This window comes from Humulus lupulus, chromosome 9 (genome assembly GCF_963169125.1).
Source record: "Humulus lupulus chromosome 9, drHumLupu1.1, whole genome shotgun sequence".
NCBI lineage: Eukaryota > Viridiplantae > Streptophyta > Magnoliopsida > Rosales > Cannabaceae > Humulus > Humulus lupulus.
Window position 1 is genome coordinate 14,621,461 of NC_084801.1, and position 22,317 is coordinate 14,643,777.

The following is a 22,317-nucleotide window of genomic DNA, read 5'->3' on the forward strand; positions in this document are numbered from 1 at the left end:
GGTCTATAATTTTTCAAATATGGTTTTTTTATTCCAACAAAGTATAGGGCTTATAACGATCATTTTCTAAAATACAAAAAATATGCTCATCAAATTTCTTCCAAACAGGACAAGAGATTTACGCAAACACATATGCAAGGAAAGATAATCAATTTATTGGCAATTTCAAATAAAACAAACCCCCAAGGATTTCCTAAGGGAATCAAATCTGACTGTGTCTAAGGCTTTAGTAAAAATATCTGCAATTTGTTTGTTAGTCTCAACATATTCTAAAATTAATGTTTTGTTATCAACAAGTTCCCTAATAAAATGATGACGAATGTCAATATGTTTGGTGCGAGAGTGCTAAACAGGATTTTTGGAGATATTAATAGCACTTGTATTATCACAAAAAATGGTTAAAGTTTTAATATCAAACCCATAGTCTGCCAACATTTGTTTCATCCACAAAAGTTGAGTACAACAGCTTCCAGCAGCAATGTACTCAGCTGCAGCTGTTGACAAGGAGATGGAGTTTTGTTTTTTACTATGCCAGGAGACCAAATTGTTTCCTAAGTAAAAAAAACCACCACTTGTACTTTTGCGATCATCAGTGTTTCCTGCCCAATCTGCATCACTATAACACACAAGGTTAGAATTTGTTTCTTTGGAGTACCAAATGCCTAAATCAAGAGTATTATTGATGTAACGAATAATTCTTTTTACAGCAGTCACATGAGACTCCATGGAGTTCCCTTGGAAACGAACACACACTCCAACACTGTAAGTGATGTCAGGGCAACTTGCAATTAAGTAAAGGAGACTCCCAATCATACTCCTGTAAAGAGTTGGATCAACTTTCTTCCCATTTTCATCTTTAGATAATTTGACCGTAGTACCCATTGGAGTTTTAGCAGGTTTAGATGCATCAAGTCCAAATCTTTTCACTAGACTTCTTGCATACTTGCTTTGTGAAATGAAAATTCCTTCATCTAACTGCTTCACTTGAAGTCCTAGGAAAAAATTGAGTTCTCCTACCATGCTCATCTCAAACTCTTCCTACATTTGTTTCACAAATTCCTGCACTAGAGAATCATTAGTAGAACCAAACACTATATCATCAACATAGATTTGTGCTATCATAATATTTTAATCAGCATTTTTGATAAAAAGTGTTTTGTCTACTCCCCCTCTCTTGTACCCCTTTGAGACCAAAAATTGAGTTAGTCTCTCATACCAAGCCCGAGGGGCTTGTTTCAGCCCATATAAAGATTTTTGCAATTTAAAAACATGATTAGGATTGTAAGGATCCTCAAACCCTTTGGGTTGTTCCACATAAGCTTCTTCATTCAAAAATCCATTTAAAAAGGCGGATTTTACATCCATTTGGAACAATTTAAAACCAAGAACACATGAAATAGCTAATAATAATCTTATGGATTCAAGTCTTGCAACAGGGCAAATGTCTCATCAAAATCAATTCCTTCAACTTGAGTGTACCCCTGTTCAACTAGTCTAGCTTTATTTCTTATTATGGTCCCAAATTCATTAGTTTTATTTTTAAATATCCACTTTGTACCTATAACATTTGTATGACTCGGTCTAGGGACAAGAATCCATACCTCATTCCTTGTGAATTGATCTAGCTCTTCTTGCATAGCATTGATCCATGATTCATCATTTAAGGCTTCCTTCACATTTTTTGGTTCCAAAGTAGAAGTAAAACAAACAAATTGAACCAAATTTACATACCTCTTTCGAGTGACCATACTCTCTTCAAGATTTCCCAAAATAAGGTCAGAAGGGTGATTCTTTTTTACTCTAGTTGATGGTTCTCTTTGAACAGAGTCAGAGGAAATAACTGGATTTTCCTTCTCTGTTTGCCCAGTTGTTGTTGCGACAAAATCAGCGTTTGTTACGTCTGCAATGGCTGTTGTCCCCTCCGCAGGCTGTGCTGTCAGATCTGCTATTTCTTTATAATGTTGAACATCAATGAGCTTGTCAATTTCCTCCTCATGGGAGTACTCAGAAAAATCTTTTAAATCATCTACAACCACATTAGCTGATTCCATAATAGTTTGGGTTCTCATGTTATAAACACAATAAGCTCTACCATTGGTGGAATAACCAAGAAAAACTCATATATCACTATTGGCATTAAATTTGCCCAGATTCTCACAATCTCTAAGAATGTAACACAGATACCCAAATACATGAAAATAATTGACATTGGGTTTTCTACCTTTCCAGATTTCATAAGGAGTTTTATTTGTACCTGAACGCAAAAAAACACGATTAATTGTGTAGCAAGCTGTATTAAGTGCTTCCGCCCACAATTTCTTTGTGAGTTTTTTGCTATTAAGCATAACTCTGGCCATTTCCTGCAAAGTACGATTTTTCTGTTCCACTACCCCATTTTGTTCAGGGGTTTTGGGAGCAGAAAATTCATGCAAAATTCCAAAAGATTTACAATATTCATCATAAACAGAATTTTCAAACTCCTTACCATGATCACTCCGTATTCGTACAATCTTTCCAATGTTACGATTTTTTTCAACTCTCAATCTTGTACATAGAGTTTGAAAAGCTTCAAAAGTATCTGATTTTTCTCATAAGAAATCTACCCAAGTAAATCTAGAAAAATCATCCACACATACAAAATTGTATCTCTTACCATTAATACTTTCAACTTGTATAGGAGCCATGAGATCCATATGCAATAATTTTAACACATTTGAAGTATTAATATCAGATAATGCTTTATGGGAAATTTTCAACTGTTTTCCCACTTACCAAGCGATTCTTTACCCAGCTTGGGTATACCACGGACGAGACCTGCATTAGCAATCTTTTTCAAGTTCTTGAAATTTATATGTCCAAGCTTTTCATGCCACAAGTCAGTAATATTAAAACTTGATGAAGATGCATGACATGTGAGTTTTTGTGTGAGAGTGTAACAATTATCCAAAGAAAGAGAACCTTTGAGAACAATATCACCACTTTGATTTAAAACATTACACTCATCATGCAAAAAATTAACAAAAAAACCTTGGTCACAAATTTGACTTAAGCTAATTAAGTTAGCTTTCAGCCCATCAACAAGAAGCACATTTTTCAGTTTCGGTAACCCTTCAATGTTTAGAGTACCTTTACCTAAAATATTTCCTGTCATTCCATCCCCAAATGTTACTACTCCACACTTCAAGGATTTGAAGTTGGTAAGTATGTTGGCATTACCTGTCATATGTCTTGAACAACCACTATCAAAGTACCACGAACTAGATGCATGCATTTTATGACAGGTGAAAGTAGCTAAGCAAACAGAGTTACCTTTCTTGACCCATATTTTTTTTTATTTTGAATTTCTTTTGGTCAAGAATTGATTCATACTACCAAAGTGTTTCACATAATTCTTTTTGAAAAAATTTAACAGAGAAAAACACTTAGGTCTTATGTGTCCTTTCATCCCACTAAAATAACAAACTGGTACAAATTGTCCAATGTTTCTTTTTGGAGAAATTTTCTTTAGTTGTAGATTTGTTGAGACAGAGGACAACTTTGTGGTCTCAGCAGAGTGACTTGTTCCTACAAAACGGTAAATTGGCACAACAGATAGATAATTCATAGATTTTACAAAAACCGTTTTTCTTGAGGATTCAGATCCATTAGATCCTAATCCACTGTAATCACCATACTTTTTTCCTGCAGAAAGGATATCATCCAATATTCCAGATCTAGGATTAAGCATTTTGACACCTTTTTGCAAAAGATCAATTTCTTTACTCAAAGAATTAATTTCATCATTTTTGGGAAGCAATAATCATCTCAAGTTCTTCAATTTTTTAACAAATTTTTTATTATTGCTAGCCATTAGACGATTCTCAGAACACACTTTCAGCCATTGATCATACATTATTTTATAAGACTCTTTCAATGACTCCTCATCTAAGTCAAAATCATCAGAGTCAATGTGAGAATTCTCATTATTTTGAACAGAATTATTAAGGCATAACACATCCTTGTAATCGATTGAAGACAGAACAATACCTTTGTGAACAGAGGTTAAGGCAGCACTATTTTCCTCCTCATCACTCTGTTCAGAGTCTTGATCACTCCACGTGGCTGTCATGACTTTCTTTTTTCTTTAAGGTATTTGCACACTCAGATTGAATGTGTCTAAATCATTCACATTCCTTGCACTGAATACCCTTTTTATTAGTCTCAAAGGGTTTAGAAAAATGACCTTTTGGGTTTTTGGATATGGCCTTTTTGTTTCCCAATTTCTTTATGTATTTTTGGAAATTTTTTGTCAACAGAGCCATCTCATCATCCTCATCATCCGAACTTTCCTTCTTTTCTTTAGAAGATTTCAAGGCAATAGATTTCTCCTTGATTTCTTCTGTCTTACCTTTTTGTCTAATTTGTTGGCTTAGTTCAAAAGTTCGAAGTGAACCCATCAATTCTTCTACTTTTATTTTGTCCAGATCTTTTGCTTCTTCAATTGCAGTTAGCTTCGCTAAGACCTGTCAGGAAGAACTTTAACAATTTTTCGAACCAAAACATTTTCTTCAAGTTTTTCACCAAGAGCAAAATATTCGTTAGCAATATCGGACAATTTCTCATAAAATTCAGTGAGAGTTTCATTTTCATTCATTTTCAAATTTTCAAATTTGGTAGTGAGCATAACAAGCCTAGAACGCTTGACATAAGCAGTTCCTTCAAATTGAGTTTGAAGGATTTGCCAAGCTTCTTTGGCCGAAACACATGAAGAAATCAATTTAATGTAAGCTTCACCAACACCATTAAAAATAGCATGTAATGCTTTATTATTGTAACTGGACAGTTTATCTTCAGCATCAGTCCAATCGAGTTCAGATTTTACCTTAGTTACATCATCACTTTCTACTGGAGGAGTCCAACCACTTAAAACAGCTCTCCAAGCCTTTTCATCTTGAGATTTGATGAAGGCTCTCATTCTAACTTTCTAATATGGATAGTTCGAATCGTTGAGTAAAGGGGGACGAGTTATGGAGCCTCCTTCTGTGAAAAAAGACATTGCAAGAACAAGAACAACAAACGGAATAAACCAAGATCACACTCAGAAATGAGTGACCTGCTTTGATACCAATTGAAATTCCATTTTTAGTAATTACCAAATTAATTAAACCATTTCAATTAATTAAAGTGCGGAATGGTAATAAACTGATTACACAGATTCCAGTTCTGTCAGGACAGAATCCGAACTTGTCACGACAGAAACTGAACACAACAAAAAGACAGTGCAAAACAATAAAGAACACAACAAATTTTTACAAGGTTCAGAAACCCTTTCGGATAACCTACTCCTTGGGGCCACGCCCAGAGAATAAAACCAATTAATAAAGAATCACAAGTACAAATTATTGACTTAAACAAAACAAGACTCCCTCTTGAGATTTGCCGCAACTTTGTTGTACTTCTCTTCACTAATCTGATTTTGATTGAAACGCTCCACCACTTGAACTCCCTTCAATGGCCAGCGAGTGCTTGCATCCTCCCCACGCAAGGCTTGTAAAAATATTCTCCCGAAGACTATAAACGTTGTGTTCAAATTACAATGTGTATTCACTCATGAATATGGTATAAACTCACCACTAAAAACTAAACACACATATTTCTACAAGATCACGTGAATACTTATGATCTTGAATACAAAGAGGAACTCTCACAAATATTACAATAATGCTCACGAATAATGCACAAAAGAGTTCACTTTTCTCACTGCCTATAGAGCCCTAATTATAGAGTCCTTTTTCGTTATCATAAAGGCTGAGAAAGAATTCTTCTAATAAAGGCAAGAATAATTGAAGATATTCTTGATTGATGAAGAGTTGCCTTTTTTAGAAGATGCTGATCCGACAGATACGATTTTGGTGGGAACAACTCAGACCTGTGTCGGATCACAAACAAGCTCAAAAAGGAAACAACAATTAATGACATTAAGGATCCAGTTTCCTGTTTATTAATTCTTGAGCTGCACGAAAATATATAAGCAAATAAACCAGAAACAACTTTGGGTAAGTACTGAATATTTGCAATATAAATCTTCCCTTTATAAACAAAATAGGTCAATATAAGCTAAATAAGGAAGCTCATAATTATCCAAAATTCACAAAATGGGAAAGTGGATTTCCGAAAATTATAATAAAGGGAAACAACTAATTTATCTTGTAAGTAAAAGATATTTCTATAAAAATGTCGATTATAGGATTTACAGAAGTCAAACAGAAATAATGATAAGAACACTTACACTATACGCACCAGAGTGAATGAGTCATTCCTTCAGTTTCTCTAACTCTTGTATCATTTCTGTCGAATGGAATCACCAAAAAACTAAACCAATCTTCAATTTTCTTTACAGTCTTCCAAAGTATCCTTAGAATCACCAAGACTAGAGTGGGCAATTCTCAACACATGAGATAGATACAATGAGAAGAAGAATAGAAGAGAATATTGAGACTTAGAAAATGACTTATGTTGTATAGAGAATCTAAAACCAAGAGCATTAATAATAGATCTTCTAATCTTCAATCAGATAGTCTTTCTATTGTCTTCTTTCAACTCTCACTTAACATTCCTTTTATAGACTCAATTAGGTCATTTATTTTAATTAAAAATTCAATAAAACAATAGATAATATCAGCCTAATGGTAGAAATTATCATGGGCTTTAGTCTCGCGAAATTTCTCATTTAATTATAAGCCCATTGGACTTAAAATCAAGGCATGTATTATTGTCTATTGATTTAATTCATTAAATCCTTTATCAAATATTTTTTTAATATTTTGAACCTTTATTTAAACTTATTTATTAATTTAGACAACAATTTGTCTTAATTAATAAATCTGCCCTAAAATCTTTTTTCTTCTCTAAATTGTAAAACTCTGTGAAACTATCCAAAATTGACTTGATCAACATTGATAATTCTAATTGATAATTAAAATAATTAATTGAGACTATATAGATGATTTTATCCAAGGTACAGTGGGGACCATGTGCCTATGAAATCAAGCTCCAATAAGTTATCATAAATTTAACAAATAAATTTACTAACTTATTAATTCCTCGTGACTCCACTAAAATCTCAAAATTGTACTCTTGAATTCATAGAATGCTCTATAACAAATATAGATAAGTTCCTTGTTAATGATATTTCAGTAAACTATATTAATTACTGAAATGAGATCTTTATCATTTAGCACCTTGAACCAAACAAAAAGGAAACCCTCATTTTACTTCTTCATCAGATGCTATAGATGTTCATATCTATGATTAACACTCCTAATCAATTATACTACCGAGTTCCCATGATGTAAGTATGGGCTAGTCCGTAGTAAGCTGGTAACGAACAAGTCAAAGAACTCAAATAATACAGTCAATTAGAATACTAACCACTGAGAATTAAGATTGAATTGACTTATGGTCAACTATATGATATGACTAGAGTAGATAATAACAATGTGTTTACTTATCCTATCTACTATCAATATTGGTCCAGTCCGATGTAACAAATACATCTGATCTTATCTACTTTTCTTATGTTCTGGAAAGAACATAACACTACAATGTGTAAGTAGATCATATCGTAGATTGTGTGAATCTTAGCACTAACTTCTGTTTGAAAATATAGTCATATTTTATATTCCACTGTGATTACGATAAAAGTTTATATTAAACAAATAATCATGAAAATAAAACATGTGAGGAAAGTGATTGACCAAGTTAAAAAGCGATTGCTATTCTTTTATTGATAATAAAATGAGGTCACAAAGAAATTGGGTTTTAATTAGGGCATAAAACCCCAACAAACTCCCACTTGCACTAATTGAAACTAATGCCATAATTCAGCTAATTCCATTTCCTTGATATGCTTATCAAATGTAGCTTCTGGTAGTGTTTTTGTAAACGGATCTGCAACATTGTCTTCAGATGCAATCTTCATAACCTTCACATCTCCCCTGGCCACATATTCTCGAATTATGTGATACTTCCTTTCTATATGCTTACTCATCTTGTGACTTCGAGGTTCTTTCGAATTGGTCATCGCTCCTCTGTTGTCACAAAACAACACAAGTGATTTATCCATATCTGAAATAACACCAAGATCTGAATAGAACTTCTTTAGCCAGACTATTTACTTAGATGCTTCAGACACACACTACTACAAAAAAGGCTTTTCTCTGGAGTTGTTTTAATTAATACATTGCGGTTTTCGAGAGTATTGAAAAGCACAGTGTATTTGACCGCAGAGAAAAGTGGTACACGAACCACGGAGAAAAGTGGGTTTTCATAAAAAAAAAATATTTCAATTTCGATTTTATATAATTATTTTGAATTCTGATTATATATATATTTTTATAATTATAACCTAGCCTTTTTAGTAAAAAAATTAATTTTTAATTTTAATTATATATAATTATTTTCAATAGTATAACGTAATTTGTTAAATTGTTATATATACATTTCATAACAAATACAAAATAACTAGCTAGTAATGAATCAATGACTTTAATCTTTCTAACCAATATAAGTTAGCACTTTAATCTTACATACATATGAAAACTTAGATTTCATAAATAAATGGCATCAATCTTGCTAACCAATCACTTTGTAGTGGGAGTAGATCCTCTTTGACATTGTATTCCTTTTTGTCAAACCACTGCAAAATTGAAAAATTAATATAGATTAGATAATTAAATATTATATTTAGTTTTTCTTAAGCAAAAAAAAAAAGTTTAAAATATAACATACTTTTTTCTTGATAACTTCTGTCGGATTCGGGGCATTTACAAGATCATAAATGTCTCTTAGTACATAATAACCACATTCATGACTTTCAAGTTGTTTTGAACAAGAACCTCTCAGCAATTTTATAAATGTGCCGATGTATTCATTTTCGAAACATTGTGCGTGTGCTCTACAAAAATTAAAATTAATTAAATACATATTATACTATCGACTTTTAAAAATTAACAATGCATACATTACAATTGAAAAACTTACTTTTCCATATCCTCCTTAATTATTGGTGGAGATTTATGATTTTTTAAAGGGTCCAAAATTATGGTCATCCCTCGCATCATCACGAGCACCAACATCCAATGTCGACTAAAACAATAATGAAATATGATTATTATAAAATTAAAATTCAACCATAGTAGTGACAATATTTAAGTAGTTTGTTCTTACTTAACAATCCAATGAATGAAATATATTTGGCCTCGTCTATCCATAGTCATCATCAATTTGGCTATAAGATCCACCGTATAATTTTTACATTCATCATTGCCAATAGAAAGATGTTCGGTGTCAAAAAATTTGTATAATTGTCGTGAATTTGGGTGCATGCTTTCCCAAATGCATCTATAGAATCAATCATTCATATCACATTTTCAATTAATAAATCAATATCGTCAAAAAAATTGGGCAGAGTTTCCTCTGTTTCTATAACATATCCAAAATTATTAGTACCTATAAATTCAATTCAAACAAAACATACAACAAACAACATGCATGTTCTCAACCATAAGCCACCGCAGCACACAAAATTCACAGAACCTACTTCACTAAGACACACATGTTCTCAACCTTCTGTTATCTCCGCAGCACACAATTTCATCTCAGAACTTACTTCACTACAGATGAATATCTAATATATTCAAACTCCTCTAATAGTTTGTAATGACATAACAGATTGAGTTCAATTTGAATTGATACATACCTCATACCAAACAGCATAGCTGAGGATCCAATATTATCCATGGAGGCTGCTTGATAAACGTCTTTCGAAGTGATGAAGATAGCCTCGCGTTCTTCTATAAACTCCGAGTCAACGGGAACTTGTACAACCCCCTCTATTCCTTTAATGAAATAATACCCATTCACTATAAATTTTAGACTCAGATCAATTTTGTCCCATTGGTTATCTGTTAACCAATTTGAAGGTTCTGGTTTAGTTATTTCAGCGGGGATGACTACGTGGGATCCAACTGATGATAAATGTGGGCTTGGTGAAGGGATTCGTGTTTAGATGAAGATGGACCCTACATAATAGCATTTAACATATCAATATAGTTTACCCATTAAAAATAAAATTTAAATATCTAAGAAAATAATTTTATACTTGACAAGTCATAATTAAATTTTTTGGCCAAGACAGGAATGTGTCTCGTGCGTCCCCAACATATCGTATGTTACCAAAGGGAATAGGGATCTCTGCTTCTTCTTGTAAGACATCTATAAGCCAAACCCTCGCAACTAAATCATTAAGTACATTTCCATGGATGGTAATTTGGCTATCCATGTTTGGTACAATGATTACACCCTTAGCCACTACATTGTCAATATTATCATAACACAAATGAACTTCATAGCTCGACGGTGGCGGAGACTCATATTTTGATGATCCATCATCTTCATCAAAATGATAGTCTTCGGTTTGATGAAAATGATCATCTGCGTTAGGGGCAGGTCGATAGACTTCATCACTTGTATTCTCATCACTAACCATGGTTTGATGAAATCATTAACCTGAGCATCAAAAACTTTCTTCTCATCACTAACCACGGAGGAAGATTGTACATAACAAGGAAGACAGGCCACGAACTATGCCTACTACTTAGAGATTTATGTGTACTTACACCATCGGCAGCTAGACCTAGACAAAGATGTCTTGCTTCAGTTTTAAATTCAGGATTTAAGTTATTAACTTTTTTCCAAGCCTGCGAATCTGCAGGATGTCGAAGTTTACCATCTTTCACTCGCCTAGTCTCATGCCATATTAAGTTTTCAGAGTGTTCTGCACTTTGATATATCGCTTAAGCCGCAGAATCAAAGGAAAGTACCACATCACTTTCTGAGGAATAAGTTTCCTAATCTCCTTACTCTTGTTAGGTTTGTAGCGGGGTGAATCACATTCTGGGCAAGTGTCCATGTCTGCATACTCTTTACGATATAACACACAGTCGTTCGGACATGCATGGATCTTCTCATACTTCAAGCCTATGAAATTTAAAGTTTTCTTCACTTCATACGTAGACTCAGGGAACCAATTATCTGACGGCAAAATCTCTTTAAAAGTAGCTAAAAATTGACTACAACATTTATCGCTAACTCCATTTTCTGCTTTTATGTTGTAAAATTTTACCATCGTTGGTAATCTTTGTTTCAGACAACCATTGAATAATAGTTTATCTGCATCTCTAACCAATTTATCGAATTTTGAAGGATCATCAACAAACTCTTCTTGTGCTTCATCGAGCAATTCCATAGGATGATCGTCAAAATCACTATAACCCAAATCATCAATCCCTCGACTCCCGAATGGATATGGATTATTATTTTTCAATGATTCCCCATGCCAATACCATGTATGATAACTTGTATCAAATCCCCGACAAAATACATGATTTTTTATCATGGTAATATTTCCTTTTGATCCATTACCACAATCTATACATGGACAATGAATTCTTTCCGGATCACTACAATTTGTTTGGCAAAATTCTAAAATTGGGTTGAATCCGTCTTGAAATTGTTGTGTTTCTCTATTCTCAAGAATCCATGACTTATCCATAACGATAATATCTACCTAATTCCTAAGTCGATAATGAAAAGACAATTAATATTGTAATTGAAAAAATTATGTTCAATTAATAAGTTATAAAATGAAATGGGCAGAGTTTCATTTATTTCTATAACATATCCAAAATTCATATGTATTTACAATTTCAACATAAACAAAAATATAATTATTACATTAATATCATAAAAAAAAATGGGCAGAGTTTCCTCTGTATTTATAGCATATCCCAAGTTATCTACCTATAAATTCACATCAAACAAAACATATAACAAACAACATGCATGTTCTCAACCATAAGTCACCGCAACACACACATAATTTGCAGAACCTACTTCACTAAGACACACATGTTATCAACCTTCTGTTATCTCCGCAGCACACAACTTTATCTCAGTACCTACTTCACTACGAATGAATATCTAATATATTCAAACTCCTCTAACAATAGTTTGTAAATATAAAAAATAAAAATAAAAAAATTAAATAGTAATTATTACTCACCTTCAATATTAATCTTCAACAATTTCAACACACCTCACACTCAAACAAATATTTCCTACAATAAAAATTTAAACATTAGTAAATATATGGTAATTGAATTGATCCTAAAATAATATAATTAACAAAAATATACTTTAAAAAAGCCATTACCTAAATAATATACAAAATTATGTACGCAATAATATTTTAATATAAAAAATTATGTAAACAACATTATTATAAATAAAATAATACAAAAAATATCCTAAAACCAAAATATACTTTAAAAAATCAAGTTTTAGTGATCAAAACATGTTTTAAACAATGAAAATGTCTTCTAATCCTATATAAACTTTAAAAAATGTTAGAAAAAACTTTGAAAATAACCATATAAACATACATTGAAACCCCCATTAAACTCACTCAATATTTCTTCATTTTTACACTAAAACTTCAAAATAAATCAAGATTAAGTATATTTACATGATTTCAAGCTTTAATATGCAAGAAAATGAAAAAAAAACACACAAAAAATGGACAAAATGGGGCTTACCCGTGGCTTGGGGACGATGGTGGAGCGTCGTGCCTCTCTGTGAAAATGGAAAATGCAATATGAGGGGGAAACATGTAGGGTCTCGAATTGATGAAGGAGGAGGGACAGCTTTTCTCTGCGGTTCTATACCCAAAACCGCAGACTTTTCTCTGCAGTTTTGGGTACAGAACTGCGGAGAAAAGCTTTGCACTTTTCTCTGCAGTTTTATACCCAAAACCCTAGAGAAAAGTGTTTCACTTCAAACTTTTCACTGCGTTTTATTTTAAAACCGCAATAAAGTAGGGCGCGGACATTAAATATAATTTTTTCGACTCTTTCAAACCTTTTCTCCGTGCTTTTTGTTTATTGTTGAAAAAAAACCGCAGAGAAAGCCTATATTTGTAGTAGTGACAACTAAGTACTCAACCTCCATGGTCGAATCTGAGATCACAGACTGCTTTACGCTTCTCCATATCACAACTCCACACCCAAGAGTAAATACTATTCCAGAATTAGACTTTCTGTCATTGACATCAGTCTGAAAATATGAATCGGTGTAGCCTACAGGGGTTCAGAACACCATCCCTGTAGACTAACATATAATCCCTAGTCCGCCTTGAATACTTCAGAATATGCTTAACTGTTATCCAATGTTCCGATCTTGGGTTTGATCGATACCTGCTCACTATTCCCACTGCATAGCAGATATCTACTCTAGTACATAACACAGCATACATTAGACTTCCAACTGCAGATGCGTAAGGAACTTTTCTCATTGCATCTTCTTCTTTAGGAGTATGGGGAGACTGCTTCTTTGAAAGATGAATTACATGGGGGGGACGGTATATGTCCTTTCTTGGAATTTGTCATTGAGAAAGGTTCAAGCACTTTATCAATGTAAGCTGCTTGAGATAAATTTAAGAGTCTATTCTTTTTATCCCTAATGATCTGGATACCTAGAACATAACTTGCTTCACCCAAATCCTTCATCTGGAATTGAGTGCTCAACCAATTCTTCACATCTGACAATTTCTTAACATTTTTTCCAGTGAGTAAGATATCGTCTACATAAAGAACCAGGAATACCACTATTTCATTTGCCTTCAGGTTGTAAACACAAGGCTCATCAATATTTTTTTTCAAAGCCATAGGTTTTGATTATTTCATCAAAACTAAGATTCTAGGAATGAGAAGCTTGCTTGAGCCCATAAATGAACCTATTCAACTTGCACTCTTTTCCTTCTTGTCCAGGTACATTAAAGCCTTCTGGCTGATCCATATAAATGTCTTTGTCAAGCTTCCCATTTAAAAAAGTTGTCTTGGCATCCATTTGCTAGATCTCATAGTCGAGAGTGGCTGCTATGGATAGGAGGATGCGAATGGACTTGAGCATGGCTACCGTACTAAAAGTTTCCTCATAGTCCACTTCTTCTCTGTGGGTATAACCCTTTGCCACTAATCAAGCTTTATAAGTTTCAATATATCCATCAAAACCTCGATATATCCCTAAAGTCACTAGGTGCTTCCACAAGATCCTAAACGGAATTTGAGTACATGGACTCTATTTCCTATTTCATGGCTTCGAGCCATAGTTCCTTTTCAGGGCTAGCCATTGCCTATATGAAAGATAATGGATCATCATCACCAGTGTCATCAACAACCATATTAGTTTCACCATCCAAACCATAGCGAACTGGGTTCCTAGAAACCCTCCCACTACGACAAGGGTCCATGACTGTTTGCTCAGGAACAGTGGTACTTTCTTCATTTAAATTGACTTGAGTCGGTTGGACATGAATAGTGAGAATTTCATCATCAACTTGTGTTGATGATGATGGAACACTGGTTGGAGTCAATTCTTCAACCATATCCTCTAAAACTACTTCAACCATCTCCTATTTCCAGACGATTAAATTTAGTATGTACGCCCTGAAGATATTGCGAACAAAAAGTCAAAGCTTCATCGGCAACATAACCCTCCGTTATAGAACCTTCAAGGTGCACCTTATTCCTGACATAAGTTTTCAACTTCTTCATAAATCGCTCAAACAGATACATCCACCTCATGTAAACTAGCCCTCCGAGGATAGCTTCTTGTGGTAAATGAAGAATTAAATGAATCATTATGTCAAAAAAGGCTGGAGGAAAAATTAACTCCAACTTGCACAAAATTTGTATCACTTGATCTTCTGCATTTTCCATGTCCTTAACAACCAATGTACAAGCACAAATTTGCTTAAAGAAATTGCAAAGCTCAATGATTGTCTTCGAAATAGACTTATCCAAGTAGCCTCGAACTCCTACCGGCAACAGACACTGCATAAGAATGTGAACATCATGAGATTTCAACCCAATAATGTTGCCATCATTGTCAGTTACTTAGAGAAATTTGAACCGAAGCCATCAGGAAGTCTAACTCCTTTTACAAAATGACAAAAAAACCGTCTATCATCCGGTGTGAAGGAGTACATAGGATGTGGTTTGATCAACTTTGTATCGTCTTCCTTAAGGTGCAACTCTTCTCGGATACCCCAATTCTTCAAGTCTACTCGTGCGTTGGTGGTGTCTTTAGATTTCTCATTTATAAGAAAAGTACCGAGTACACTGTCGCAAACATTTTTCTCTACATACATCACATCTAAATTGTGCTTCAGTTCAAGCTCGGACCAGTAATCAAGTTCAAAGAAAATATTATTTTTACTCCAATTAAGCTCTTTTGGGACTCGATTTCTTTTCACACCCCCGAAACTGACATGTTTACCCGGCAAACGATCTGGAACTTGTGCTAATTGTTCGAGTACGTCTTGACTACTGAATTTTCTTGGAGGACGTCCTTTTTCATAATTCCCATCAACACAAGCAACTCTTCCTCCATTTATGCGTAGAAGATAAGAATCTTCTATGACCAACATAAGTCGTCTTCCCAATTACCCGACATGAAGGAGTGTCTTCGTTGCATGAAGGACATGCCATATATCCTTGGCTACTCCAACCAGACAAACTACTACGGGCTAAAAATTCATTGATAGTCCATAATAGTGCTGCATGCATTCTGAATACACTATTCGTTGCTGCATCTCTGGTTTGAACTCCCACATCCCACAAATTCTTCAATTTGTCTACCACAAGCCTCAAAAAGACATCCATGTCCTTCCCAAGTGATTTCGGCCTGGGAATCAATAAGGCCAGCATGAATGATGACTCTTTCATGCACAACCAAGGAGGCATATTGCATGTGCAGAATATTACCGGTCACATGCTGTAAGATAAACTCATGCTACCAAATGGATTAAAACCATCAGCAGCCAAACCCAATAGAACGTTTCTGGGTTCTTTGGAAAAATGAGGATATCTGGAATCAAATTGTTTCCAAGCACCCCCATCAACAGGATGGTGCATCACACCATCTTCTTTCGACCGTCCCGTACTATGCCAAGTCATATCATTTGTTGTATGCCTTGAACCATAAAGACGCTTCAGCTTAGGATTCAAAGGGAAGTACCACAACACTTTGTGTGCGACATTTTTCCCCTTTGTGTCTTTGTCAACCCATCGACTCTCACCACATATAGGACAAATCTGTTACGTCATCTATTAGTTATCCAACTCTTGTCAATCGTCATAACTAATACAAATGGAAAATAAATTATCACAATGTGATAATCATAAAAAACTACCTTTTTTTGGTAATAATTTTTTTATTACCAAATCACTAATTGTTTTAATTAACTTATGATATCTGATTGAATTTATTGAATACATTAGTAAATTTTATGAATATATTATCAAATTTTTATTTCTTATTTTTAATTATATATTTATTAATTTACTATTTAATATTATTATTTTAATTTACGCTTTATAATTTTTTAATTAATTGATTTAAAATTTACAATCATAAAAATTATAATAACACTAATTTTAAAATTACATTGTTAAAATTTGTACTTTTTATTTTTAATTATATATTTATAATATTCTATTTAATATTATTATTTTGATTTACACTTTATAACTTTTTAATTAATTGATTTAAAATTTACAATCATAAAAATTCTAATAACACTAATTTTAAAATTACATTGTTAAAATTTGTACTTTTTATTTTTAATTATATATTTATAATTTTCTATTTAATATTTTTATTTTGATTTACACTTTATAATTTTTTAATTAATTGATTTAAAATTTACAATCATAAGAATTCTAATAACACTAATTTTAAAATTACATTATTAAAATTTGTACTTTTTATTTTTAATTATATATTTATAATTTTCTATTTAATATTATTATTTTGATTTACACTTTATAATTTTTTAATTAATTGATTTAAAATTTACAATCATAAGAATTCTAATAACACTAATTTTAAAATTACATTGTTAAAATTTGTACTTTATATTTTTAATTATATATTTTTAATTTTCCATTTAATATTATTATTTTGATTTACACTTTATAATTTTTTAATTAATTGATTTAAAATTTACAATCATAAAAATTCTAATAAGAATAATTTTAAAATTTCATTGTTAAAATTTGTACTTTTTATTTTCAATTATATATTTATAATTTTCTATATAATATTATTATTTTTATTTACACTTTATAATTTTTTAATTAATTGATTTAAAATTTACAATCATAAGAATTTTAATAACACTAATTTTAAAATTTGTACTTTTTATTTTTAATTATATATTTATAATTTTCTATTTAATATTATTATTTTGATTTACACTTTATAATTTTTTAATTAATTGATTTAAAATTTACAATCATAAAATTTCAAATAACACTAATTTTAAAATTACATTGTTAAAATTTGTACTTTTATTTATAATTAATTGTTTTAAAATTAATTAAAAATTAAATTGTAATGTTTAATATTTCTAAAATCTAATCTATTCAAAAATTTAAAACCTACATAAAAACTACAAAACCAGTTCGAGAACATACATATAATTGATTTCAAAGATTTATATTTCATATCAACAACATAAATCATATTATAAACATTTAATTATATTTATCCAACATAATAATCTAATTATTATTTAAATTCTAATATTCACGTCCACATTAAATCATAAAAACATATTCACATTTTTTATGCATATATTCATATACACATAAAAATAAAATAAAAATACATATATTAATAAATAAAATTATATCATCTAATATCTAAACCTATCATATGCATTTTTTTATAACATAATATTTAATTAAATCAAATTAATAAATATATTTACAATCTATCCCTAAAAATACAAATATAATTAAATTAACAAATAAAACCTAAAAAATACAAAATTTAACACTATAAAATAACCAATTAAACAATAAAAAACTTAATTTAACAATTAATCAAGAATAAAAAAACTTAAAAACAATACCCAAAAGTGGCTAAAGTGTTATCCAACACCAATAATCCAATCTCAAGGCTTCGGGCTAGGCACAAGTAATCTGCAAAAAAATAAAATAAAAAATAACCCACAAAATTTCATAAACTCATTTATAACAAATACAAAATACACACATACATTAACAAAAAAAAAATACATTTTAAACTATAAAATACAAAGAAAATGAGATTAGATTACCAAAACAAGGCAGAAATACAGCAAATAGGCTCGGATCGTCGGTGGAGCTCAGATGGCTCTGGTTTCTCAAAAAATTTTTTTGCAGAAAATGAAGAAGAAGGCTCGGGCTGGGGAGTTATATCGACAAACTCTATAGTGATGACATGTCGTCGCTATAGAGTATATGAATGTTGTTGCTGATATCAGACGCACCGTTTCACTCAAATGGCATCGCTGTAGGATATTGAATACAGCGTGTGCTACGAATCCCCTCGTGTGCTATGCGTCTACTCTACAGCGACGTCATAGGCAGTGGAATTTGACTTAAATTTTTTGGCAGTTCACGTTCCCACGTTTTATTTTGGATCCTATAGCGACGACATGTCGTCATGTCGTCGTTGTAGGGTACAAAATAATTAATCAGTGGATATATTGGACTATACAGCGACGACATGTCGTCGCTATAGAGTGTGCAAATAGGCAACCAAATATGGACGGTTGAGTTCTTTGAGCATCCTACAGTGACGACATGTCGTCGCTATAGACAAACATATTTCCCTCTTTTTTTCCTATGAATACCCTACAGTGACGACATGTCGTTGTTGTATAGTCAGTTACCGTCTCGTGTTCCCTCCAAATTCCTGGAACCCGACAGTGACGACTAGTTGTCGCTGTAGGGTATCAGGAATATTTGAGGGCCAGATCGTGTGTTGTTGACGACCTTACAGCGACGACATGTCGTCGCTGTAGCTTATTTTTTAATAAATTAGGAGAAATAATTTTTTGTGGATTTTTCCTACATAAAGCGACGACTTTAGAGTCGTCGCAATAGATGTCATCGTTGTAGTGTCTTTTCCTTGTAGTGCACCCTTTGCAGAGAATGGACTCTTGGTCAGTTTGCCTTCTAAACAAGATTCACAGATAGGTAATTCACCTAAGGTGAGTTCCCTCAAAGGCCCGTCCATTATAAGTCTTTGAATTCTATCATAGCCAATGTGACCTAGTCTCAAGTGCCATAAATACGTCATGTTATCGTTATTGGTCTTTTGATGTTTATTGGTCCTAGGTTTAGCTACTTTGAATAAAACATTGTTAAGAGCGAGGGGTTCCTTAGGTCGCATAATATAAAGCCCATTTTCCAAACCTGCAATACACAATTGTGATCCATTGAAAGAAATAAATATATTAAAACTTGTGAAAGTCATAAAAAAATTATTCTAATTGCAATATGGAAACTGAAATTAAATTTCTACTAAAATCCAGAATAAAAAATACATCTATCAAAATTAAATATTTATTTCCGAACTTCAAGTGAACTCTTCCTCTAGCTTGGGCCATAACGAACGCTTCGTTCCCAACTCTAAGCTTTAAGCCGCCTTCATCCACTTCCTCTCTTTAATGACCCAACTAATTCTAAGACCTTGGACCATTAAAACTACTAGACTTGGCTACTATTTTTTAGAAAACATACATAAGAAATATTCACAACTTTATTAAAATCTCCAAAGTAAATATTGAAATACATAAATGCGGGGTATGGGATCCCATTGTTTGAAAATAAAACATAACTTTAAACTAAAGGAAATTGTTTCCAAAACTAAATGCGGAAAATACATAACAACATAATTTAAAGAGACTAAAATGACGTCATCATCGAATCGTTCATGCAGTCCATCGAATCCCTTCATCCTTAATACACAAACCAAGCTGCCAAGAATCCTTCCGCCGCCATAACTATTTCCCTGCATACATAAAAATAAAGGAATGAGCCTAATGCCCAGCAATGAAAAATCTACTAGCACATATAGCATTAAACATAAACATAAGACTACTAATCATATACTGTAAAACATGCATTATAATGGCCATCATACTTCTTGGGGCTTGCTAACTAAGCAATCATATGCCCATAAATTTACGGGGCTTAGTAATCTAAACAAGTCATATAAATTTGTGGGGCTCGTTATCTAAACAATCATATGCCCAAGGAATAAATTATTGGGACTTGTTATCTAAGAAAATTATGTGATTGTTATCTAAACAATTCATATACTAAAACAACTAAAAACATATCATACATATAACATAAACATAAAAACATACAAAATCTATCCTATTTTCCTTACCAATATTGGGATATTAGAGAACAAGGACGAGATTTGGAACACTCCTAAAACCAACAATAAGAATGTGAGTATTTCTAAAGAAAGAGATGGTAAAGAAATGAACTAAACCACCAAGAAGAAACTTACCGAAAAGAAACCTTAAGTTCAATGAACTTAAATACCTAACCAAGAATGGAAACAATGAGTTAGGATTTAAGTAAAGAAAACTAAAGGAAACTAAGGAACTATACAGAAATGAACTTAAGATTGGAAATACCTTTGAATATGCTAGCACCGAACTGCACCTTGATATTGAAAACACACTATAAATCTCACTTCCCAAGTGTTTATAAAGCTTAAGATGATAAAGCTTTTGTCCCAACCCAAGTGTTTATCACTCTATAGCAATCCTAGCAGCTTAAAGGCTCTGAACACAACTTGAAGAATGAGAAAAATGGCTGGGTACTAGGTCCTATTTATAGTGTTCAAGGAGTGAACTATCTAATTTTGGCTTGAATAAAAATAATGAGTATTAATTGAAAAATATTTGAATATTCATTCAGCAGGTGTTGAAGACTTGGTCAAAATGATCAGAGGCTAGTTAAGAGGTTAGGGAATGAATCACGCTCGGTTTCAACAACGTTTGAAATTATGGCCCTAGGGCCGATATATCGCCCATCATAGGCGATATATCGCCTGGCCCTATGTCCTGAGTGCTCATCGTTTTGTTTGTGCGAAGTTGACGTGTTTTTCGTATTCCCCGTGTGGCGATACATCGGTTACCATGCTGCGATATATTGGCATACGTGAATATATTAAACACGTAATTGCACTTTTTTCAGCATAATTTAAATTGATTAATCAGGTTTGATTGAGTAATACGAGATTCCAGCAAGTTCTGGAAGAGTCTAGAGCTTCTAGAAACTTCTATTTTTGAATTATCCACATAAAATGCTTAAATCCTCAAGTAAACAAGATTGTGACAAATGTCATGCTCTTAATGGTCTGGGAAGATTCTAGAGCTTTCTTGAACTTTCTTTTATTTAAACTATTATTAAATCCTTAAATAAACATGCACATGACAAGTGTCATAATCTTATTAATTCTATCTACACCTTATAGTATAATAAATGACATCTTTATAATCAGCTATATTAATCAAACCATATGTTATAATTAATATTCTTAAACTGTAGGTTAAACTTATAAAATCTATAAGTGTTGCTACGATTGTTCAACTAAGTTCTGGCTTGTACTACTACTTAGGACTTTAACTAACAGAATATTATTGGACCGTAACTGCTTCATCCCTCTATCTAGGATGCTAACCGGTCGTTCCTCATAACTCAAGTCTTTCTGAAGTGCTATCGTATCCTACTTGAGGACGTGAGATGGGTCTGACACATACTTTCATAGCATCGAGATGTGGAACACATTGTGGCTATCTGCTAGAGCTGGCGGTAGGGCTAATCTATATGCAACTGCTCCCACTTTTTCCAATATCTCAAAAGGACCTATAAACCGGGGACTAAGATTGCCTTTCTTCCCAAACCGCTTCACACCTTTCATAGGATATATCCTTAGGAAGACTTGATCTCCGACCTTGAATTCAACATCACGCCGCTTGGCATCCGCATAACTTTTATGACGGCTTTGAGCAGCGAGCATACGCTTTCTAATCAGTGCTACTGCTTCCTGAGCTTTTCTAATAGCTTCGGGACCAAGAAGTTTCCTTTCTCCTACCTCGTCCCAATGTAACGGCGATCGACACCTTCTTCCATAAAGTAAATCGTAAGGCGCCATCACGATTTTTGACTGGTAGCTATTGTTGTAGGAGAATTCTATCAGTGGCAAATACTTACTCCATGATCCTCTGAAATCAAGTACTTAAGCGCGCAACATATCTTCTAAAATATGTATGGTACGCTCGAACTAACTGTCTGTTTGAGGATGAAATGTTGTACTAAGACTTAACTTGGTATCCATGGCTTGCTACAAACTTCCCCAAAA